This window comes from Cnephaeus nilssonii (assembly GCF_951640355.1).
Source record: "Cnephaeus nilssonii genome assembly, chromosome: 13".
In the NCBI taxonomy this organism is placed as follows: Eukaryota; Metazoa; Chordata; class Mammalia; order Chiroptera; family Vespertilionidae; genus Cnephaeus; species Cnephaeus nilssonii.
In genome coordinates this window covers 72,288,971-72,298,113 of record NC_137084.1, presented here as the reverse complement: position 1 = coordinate 72,298,113, position 9,143 = coordinate 72,288,971, and the positions used below count along the sequence as shown (strand labels likewise).

Below are 9,143 nucleotides of genomic sequence, written 5' to 3'. Positions count from 1 at the left end.
GCCATTGGTCAGTACATCTTTGGCAATAGGTCCCATTAAATATGACACAGAGGTTTCTTTTGTTGTGGTCTCTTTCTGAGACAGAAGTTCATAAATATGATGACATAAATCCCACAACTGTGTCCACAGTTGTTGTTTTCTGTTGCTCTACAAGCCCCCTGAGGCTCTAAGTGACATCCTGCAGACTCCAAATCAAATGGGCCCCTTTTTTTGCTTTGATTTTTCTCACTGACTGAGTGACCTAAAGCACTTTTCCGTAAAGGGGTTTTTTAAAGTCTTCAATAATCATCTTTTCCTGGCTTTCTATCTGCGCAGAGGCTTGAGAGACAGCCATGACTATAAACAAGTGAATATAAATGCTCTGCTTCAATAGTTAAAAACAATGCCTTCAAAACAAATCACATTCAACCGAATGAGCTAGTTTTCAGTGGGCTCCCAGGTTATTGTTTGCGTCTTATTTGTCATCAGTGTCACTGGTCACTGGTTCCCATTTCATTCCGGCAGACACAGCTTGCTGTGCCTCAGCAGCCCTTCGGGGTGCCCTGCACAGCGTCCGGGGCTGGGAGGACTTGCCTCACAGGGAACCAGCGGCCTGGCCTTGCAGGGAAGGTCTTTAAAAACAAATTGGTGCAAATGCTTGACTTAGTTCTATTTTTTTTATTGTTTTTCTTTTCATTATCCCTGAATTTAATTTCTCTGCAGTATACACCTTGGTTTGAACTACCTCTATTATCCAACTTAATTTGAGGTTTATTACAAAATCTTGGAACAATCCAGATTGGGACATGAAATGGCATGGTCTCCTGAGTTCAGTTGAGGAGCAAATGCCTGAGAGATTTTCAAGTATAAGATATCAAAGGGAAAAAAATCCCTAAATTAAAAAGTCAACTAGTATTTGCTTTTAAAAATCCACACTTCTAACAGCTTAGTAAATATCTGAGTATTTACTGACTGTCAATTATTTTTCAGACAGAATTTTAAAAAATAAAAAATCAGGGAGAAATATTGAACAACAAATCACCCTTCCATCTCCAGTCATTTCTACAGTTTATTCCCTAAAACATGGGAGAACTCCTTTTTATCATTTACTACACATGATCTCACCTGTTTCATGAAAGCAGGTGGAGTATAAAATACTCTATACTAGGGAGCTGCGGGCGCCTTTTCTGCCAGCGGTGTCTCAGTTTCATTCTTAAGGAACAGAGAACTTAATCTTCCAAAATGTCAAAAAGACCATCTTATGCCCCACCTCCCACCCCAGCTCCTGCAACACAAATGCTCAGCACACCAAGGTTTGTGGGATACAATCCATACAGTCATCTCGCCTACAACAACTACAGGATGGGAGGGAACCTGGGCACCAACAGCCGGGTCACAGCATCCTCTGGTATTACGATTCCAAAACCCCCAAAGCCTCCAGATAAGCCGCTGATGCCCTACATGAGGTACAGCAGAAAGGTCTGGGACCAAGTAAAGGCTTCCAACCCTGACCTAAAGTTGTGGGAGATTGGCAAGATTATTGGTGGCATGTGGCGAGATCTCACTGATGAAGAAAAACAAGAATATTTAAACGAATATGAAGCAGAAAAGATAGAGTACAATGAATCTATGAAGGCCTACCATAATTCCCCCGCATACCTTGCTTACATAAATGCAAAAAGTCGTGCCGAAGCCGCTTTAGAGGAAGAAAGTTGACAGAGGCAGTCTCTCATGGAGAAAGGAGAACCTTACATGAGCATCCAGCCAGCTGAAGATCCGGATGATTATGATGATGGCTTTTCAATGAAGCATACAACCACCTCCCGTTTCCAGAGAAACCACCGCCTCATCAGTGAAATCCTTAGTGAAAGTGTGGTGCCAGACGTGTGGTCCGTTTTCACAACAGCTAGAATGCAGGTCCTCAAATGACCAGTCCAATCCTTAATGGCTCATCAGCGAAAACTAGAAGCTGAACTTCTTCAAATAGAGGAGCAACATCAGGAAAAGAGGAGGAAATTCCTGGAAAGCACACATTCATTCAACAATGAACTTAAGAGGTTGTGGGGTTTAAAAATAGAAGTGGATATGGAAAAAATTGCAGCTGAAATTGCACAGGCAGAGGAACAGGCTCGCAAAAGGCAGGAGGAAAGGGAGAGGGAGGCAGCAGAGCAAGCTGAACGCAGTCAGAGCAGCATTGTTCCTGAGGAAGAAAAGAAAGAAGCCGAGAACATTCCAATGGAGACATACCTTGAAGAAACAACAGAAAGTCAGCAGAATGGTGAAGAAGGCACATCTACTCCTGAGGACAAGGAGAGTGGACAGGAGGGGGTGGACAGTATGGCCGAGGAAGGGACCAGTGATAGTAACACTGGCTCCGAGAGCAACAGCACCACAGTGGAGGAGCCACCAACAGATCCCATACCAGAAGATGAGAAAAAAGAATAAATGTTGCCTTGTTTTGTGTATTCTAAATCCTTTTTTAAATGAAAAAAAATGTTTTTGAGTTTTAATGGTGTTATGTGGTTTGTATACTAATATTTTCCTTGTCCATATCACGCCACCCAAAGCTTTTGGACCATATAACATCATGAGCCAAATGGCATGGTCACCTTTCTTTTCTTTTCTTTTCTTTTCTTTTCTTTTCTTTTCTTTTCTTTTCTTTTCTTTTCTTTTCTTTTCTTTTCTTTCTTTTCTTTTCTTTTCTTTTTTTAAATATATTTTTGTTGATTACAGAGAGGAAGGGAAAGGGAGAGAGAGATAGAAACATCAATGATGAGAGAGAATCATTGATCGGCTGCCTCCTGCACACCCCCTACTGGGGATTGAGCCCGCAACCTGGGCATGTGCCCTTGACCGGAATTGAATCCGGGACCCTTCAGTCCACAGGCTGACACTCAATCCACTGAGCCAAACCTGCTAGGGCCATAGTCACCTTTCTTAAGTGGTTATGATGATGGTTCTCTTCCTTAGATCTTGTTTCTACCCTTCACTGCTGAAAGTCTCAGAATTTAAATTAATTGAGAAAATGACCATTTTTGGAGAATTTTCCTTTGATGCTGCAGAATCTACTCTTACAAATGCCTTCCTACAGCTCACTGGGGTGCTTACTAAAGCCATAGCTTTAAATTTTCTCAGTCCCCATCAACAGCTTCCTGAAAGTTCCCTTTCCTGTGTACTTCCACAAAGGTAGCTTCTTGAAAACGTAATCATGTATGAGTATATGTTTGTTCACTTGCTCTTTTCATTTGTAATCAATGTCAGATAACCAAGAGTTGTGTTAAAGTGTTGAGTGTACCTGCAACTATGCTTGGATCGTATTGATAGAGAAATAGTCTCCATAGAGTAGTCACCAGCTTATGAAATAGTTATTAAAGCAAACATGACACATGTATACTGTCCTACTTTTTGTTATAATTAATATTGGGTACGTTCTGGTCAATTCATCCTTATTGTACAGAAAAAAAATTACTTTTTTATCAAGTTTTCCAAAGACAGAGTAGATCACAAAGCTTAAGGAATTGAATATTCTTGCAAGGGAGTATATAACTTCAAAATGATTGGCCTGTTCTAGAAGAAAACAGCTCGGAATTAAGTTCAACCACTTGAAATTGTTTTCACACTAATCAAAACATTCAAAATCTCAAGGCTAAGGATCCCATAGATCAGAGCCTACATTTTTTATAAACTTAGTTAAGTTTTAGCGAGTAGAAACAAGATGGTTTGTGACACATATGCTTCCTAAAAACTAGACTAGATTTTTACTAAATAGTGGAATATCTGATGGTATATGTTTCTTAAAGGTCCAAATGTAATAAATAAAAGGAAAAAGAAAAAAAATACTCTATACTAAAAATATTCGGCATTTTATGAACTTCAAAACCCAAGTCAGATCAAGTCACCCTTATGCTCACATCCTTTGGGGACATCCCATCTCATCCCAATGGAAAGCCAACAGTGTTGACAGGTGAGCCATATGCTCCTTTTACCACGTTCCTTCTCTGATGTCAGCTCTCCTACTCCTCCCACATGTGGCTTTGGCTACATCAACCACCTCATTTTCCCTGGAACTCACCCAGGAAGGCTTTGCACTTATTGTTCCTTTTATCTAGAAAATTCTTCCTGCAGGTGTCTCGCACAGTTTCTTCCCTCCCTTTCTTCAGATCTTGGCTCAACTGTTGCCTTCTCAGAGAGGCCTTCATGGCCACCCTCCTTAGATCACAACCCCGGTACCACTCCCTGCATCAGACACACGCTGTCCAACACCCTCTCCTGCTCTTCTTTTCACGTTGGCCCTTGTCATCATTGGGCATGATTTAGCATTTATTTATGTTTTTGCTCACTGGTGGGCTCTTTCACTAGCATGTAAGTTCAGTGAGGGAAAGATTGTGTTTGTTTTCTTCACTCTGGCTTCTCCAATGTCTACAACAGTGTCTAGCCATTGCCAGCATTAAAATTTAATATTTATTAAAAATCATTATGGAGTGCCAGGCCAGCATGGCTCAGTGGCTGAGCATCCACTATGAACCAGAAGGTTGTGGTTCAGTTCCCAGTAGGGCACATGCCCAGGTCGTGGGCTCGATCCCCAGCAGGGGCATGCAGGAGGCAGCCAATCAATGATTCTCTCTTATCATTGATGTTTCTATCTCTCTCTCCCTCTCCCTTCCTCTCTGAAATCAATAAAAACATACTTAAAAAACACACATTATAGAGCAATTTAGATACCACTATTCTTTTAAAATAATTTATTTTGTTATCTGTTTGGGATAGGTTATGATTTTAATAATAAAACAATTAGATCCAAGTAAATAAGTATATATTTCTTTGAACTAGACTTTGTGGTAGGGGAAACCAGGATGAATTCATTCTACTTGTAAGAAATTTGTTAGTAAGAACAACGTCCAAGTAATAAATGGTTATAACTTAATGTGGCAGAAGCAGAGGTCATGGAATACCATTGTGGATGTTTTTCTCATTGACCTGATCTTTGTAAATAGAGAGGGGAAGCTGATAGAACAAGAATGGAGATAACATTTATATGATTAATGATTAATAATTAATGTTTTAATTATTAATACATGCACTGACTAAATTCTAAAGCTGATATGAAAAAAGCTTGAAATAACTACATGAAATAATGTTGAAAATTGGAAAGCAACAATTATTTTGAACATTTTACTCTTAAACTTTTTTTGGACATTAATACCTTTGATGATGATGGCAGTAGACCCTCTCTCTAGAATTATGCACATAAACACATATACAAAAATAAAAACATTCTAGGGGTTTTATGAAGTTCTACAAATCTATTCATGGGTCCCAGTTTAAAATTTCTGGTAAAGAAGCATGGAGAAGTATAACCCACAGCAAAGTTAATATAATTACTATGATTTAGCATTGAATTTTACCTAAAGCCTACTAACAAATATTTAAAAATTTAAATTATTAAACAGCAAAGGCAATGAATTCCTTAAGAAAGAGGAAGAAAACCACAATGAGGTACCATCTCACACCTGTCAGAATAGCTGTCATCAACAGATCAACAAATGACAAGTGCTGGCGAGGACGTGGAGAAAAAGGAACCCTCATGCACTGCTGGTGGGAATGCAGACTGGTGCAGCCACTGTGGAAAACAGTATGGAGTTTCCTCAAAAAATTAAAAATGGAACTCCCATTTGACCCAGTAATCCCACTTCTAGGACTATATCCCAACAAATCAGAAACACCAATCAGAAAGGATATATGCACCCCTATGTTCATAGAAGCACAATTTACCATAGCTAAGATTTGGAAACAGCCTAAATGCCCATTAGCATATGAGTGGATTAAAAATCTGTGGTACATCTATACAATGGAACACTACGCTGCTGTAAAAAAGCAGGCACTCTTACCATGTGCAACAGAATGGAAGAACCTTGAGAGCATTATGCTAAGCGAAATAAGCCAGTCAGAGAAAGATAAATATCACATGTTCTGACTCATTTGTTGATTGAACAACATAAACTGATGAACCAAAATAGAGCCAGAGAAAAGAAATATTTTAGAATATAATAGAAGTAATCCTGTTATTTGCAGGTTTTTAATATTTCCTACAACTTTTTGTGATATTATACTATGTTAGTACAGTTTTGGTAATATTATTATATTTAAAATCTTATTTTCTAGAAATATTAATTTTTATTGCATGTAATATTATATTTAAAAAAGTTTTTCTTGAAATAAAAAAGAAAGAGGAAGAAGTCAGAGGAATATGATAGTTATTAGGCACATAGTCTGTGCATCATCTTATGCTAGGCTTTTAAATTTCACTAGATTGCCATAACACACTCATTTAAGAAAGTTATTCCTTATATTTTATACATAAAGGAAGAAAGAACAGAAATAGAATTTGAATTCAGGTCACTGTAATTTCAAAAGGTTATGATCTTTTAAATCTTAGGATGAAAATAAGTATACCAGTTTGTCAGTAAGGAAAAGCATATTGTATGTGTGTGAGTGTGTGTATGTGTGTGACTAAATACCAGCAGAGAGACTAGAACTTTCTGCAGGCCAACAATCGCATTCCAAGTTCCACATCCTCCTTTCACTGGGCACGTAAGACATGGGGGTACTGGAGTTTTATGTGGCAATTGACTTGTGTGTGCTTTGATGATAGATGCTATGTTTTTCTTTGATATATTTTCTGCTATGTCAAACTATCCTCCTTTGTATATGGAGGCCGTTCAGGAAACAGTGGTTGACTGATTAGGTCACTTCAGATGTCTCAGAATCCAGTATGTTTAAAATAAGGTAGACATCTCAGTTATGTTTGGAAAGGGTCTTGAGAAATCCAGATACAGAGTTGCAATCCATAGTGGCCAGCATGCATGATTATAGGTGATGCTAACTGAGTACTTACTAAACTCCAGGCTTTAAGTACTTTTTATGAATTTCTCTTGTAATTTCCAAAGCATCTGTTAACTTAGTCCAAACAGGCTGGTCAGTTATGTCAAATTTTAATCAAATCAGCTCAATCAAAACCATCTCATCAAAATGGAAAGTAGACATGCTCAAATCTATTTCCTAGAGGCCAAGGATGATTCCGATGATGATGAGACAATGGAGAAGTCACCCTGCCTGCCAAGCTGTCCTGTCAACTTCTTTCCTTCTAGGAGTTTGGCATCTCTCTAAGCAGATTGCCAATGATCAATCAAAACTAGAGCAACTGCAGGATGAGGCTCCAGGAGGCATCTGAAATAGCCTTTTATAAGCATAACCTGACAGGTGATGGGCTTCCTGACACTTGGCAACCCTACATTGAAAAGGGCAATTGTCATGTTAGAGGGATGATGTCAAAGGGTCTTGGCATTTTGTGATCATCTTAAGAGGAAATCATTAGTGAGATTAACCTTTTAATATAAACATATCTTACAAAATAATTAATGCTGATATTCGGCACTCTACATTGTAAAGACATGTGCCTAGGGTTTTGTTTTATTTTTAGTTTATTTGAGCCAAACAAACACACATACCACAGAAGCGAGATCTCAAATACTTTCTAAGTTTTTGCTGAGAAAGAGAGAGAGAGAGAGAGAGAGAGAGAGAGAGAGAGAGAGAGAGAAAGAGGGAAAAGAGAGAGAGAGAGTTCAATTTAGGGATAGTTATTTTTCTATCTCTAAATTCTGATAACCCCAGGTGGGGTGCATAGGGGAGGCAACCATCCATGTTTCTCACATTGAGATTCATCTGACACGCAGCTCTCTCTCTAAACCACCCACCCATGCTCCATTTACATACAAAAACATTGATTTAGAATGCGAAATGATTTTTCAGTTTTACTGACTCCTGAGAGATCTGTTGGGCAGACTCAGTACAGAAGATGTGTAGTTTGTTAGTTTAGAGATTTCTGGAATAATTTTGGGTCATTTCTGACTCTGCCCAGTTTACATAGCAAGCCTATTTATTGCGCACTTAAGGGTTAGTTTTGCCTCAACAAATGCACCACTTTGACCCACTCCTGCCTCAGGAGAATAATCACAAATGGACCCATAGAGGGCACCCTGGTGCTGGGTTCAGGTGGTGAGGAGAGGCGCTGAGATGAGGGAAGGTGGAGCTAAATAGAGATGAGTCTGCCAGTGACAGCAGCAGGGACTCCGAAGAAGGTGACAGAGAGCTCACTGTGTAGAGAGATGCTGGCATAACCATGGAGCAGATTCGTGCATAAAATATTCTAGCTTTTTGGTGAGGCAAACTCAAAGGGGTATTGTCAGGCTTTGAAATTATGTCAGCTCCAAGCACTGATTAATAGTTAATATAGTCTGTGATCACTTATCTATAGCCGATCCAATATTAGGAGACAGGGCTTCACTTTCTTTAGACATTTACTAGTATATCAAATTGTATGTCTGAGCACAAAGTTTAGTTTTTAAGCATAAGAAGAGTAAATTATTATTGTTAAAATGTATCTGGAATTTTGTCTTTATTCAGATATGATGAGGCCCACAGATCAGGAAGTGAATGCCATTGAAAAGATACTTTATCGCTTGCAGTTCCCAAGAGGAGAGGGAGGAACAGGCCACCCCACACAGGGACACACTAGAGAGCGCTGACATTGGCCACAGGCAGAGGGAGCAAAGGGCACTGTGGAGAAGCCTTCATTCTGGTTTTCCAGAGAAGGAATGGGCTAGACTCAGCAGGCCGGCTAAGCAGGTTTAGGATTGGCTAGTTTGAATATAATTTTAGAGGTGGGGGTAGGGGAGCGGTAGAGAGGTTGCCTCTAGTTGTCCGATGCCCAGCCTTGAGGTGGTCAGGGCTGAGGAATAGTGTCCCACAGTTTAAGAGCAGGGGAAGGGAGGGGAGAGGAGGGAGGTGGGCTTTGGTTTGGTAAGTTTGCATATGAGAGGCATGCTCCAGGAAGAGTCAGTTTACTACCTCTAAATTCTGATAACCCCAGGTGGGGTACATATGAGAGGCAACTATCCATGTTTCTCACATGGATCTCTCTCTCTCTCTCCCTTCCTCTTTCCAAAAAATTCAATAAATACATCCTCATGTGAAGATTATAAAAAAGTCTAAAACATCTCAAAGTTATTTACTGAGTAAATGTAAAATAATGTTTCCACTAATTGAGACAACTAAGCCTGTAGGAGGACCAGTTATGGTGGAGTAGGTGGGTAGGTAGAGGTGGT

General features: G+C 39.5%; 1 pseudogene across 1 annotated transcript; it reads left to right on the top strand.

The window, feature by feature from the left end:
- The first annotated feature begins 1,153 nt into the window (after window positions 1-1,153).
- On the top strand, window positions 1,154-2,583 carry LOC307108771 (SWI/SNF-related matrix-associated actin-dependent regulator of chromatin subfamily E member 1-like; annotated as a pseudogene). The gene has a single exon. The product of its transcript is annotated as an SWI/SNF-related matrix-associated actin-dependent regulator of chromatin subfamily E member 1-like (transcript).
- The last annotated feature ends 6,560 nt before the right edge of the window (window positions 2,584-9,143 follow it).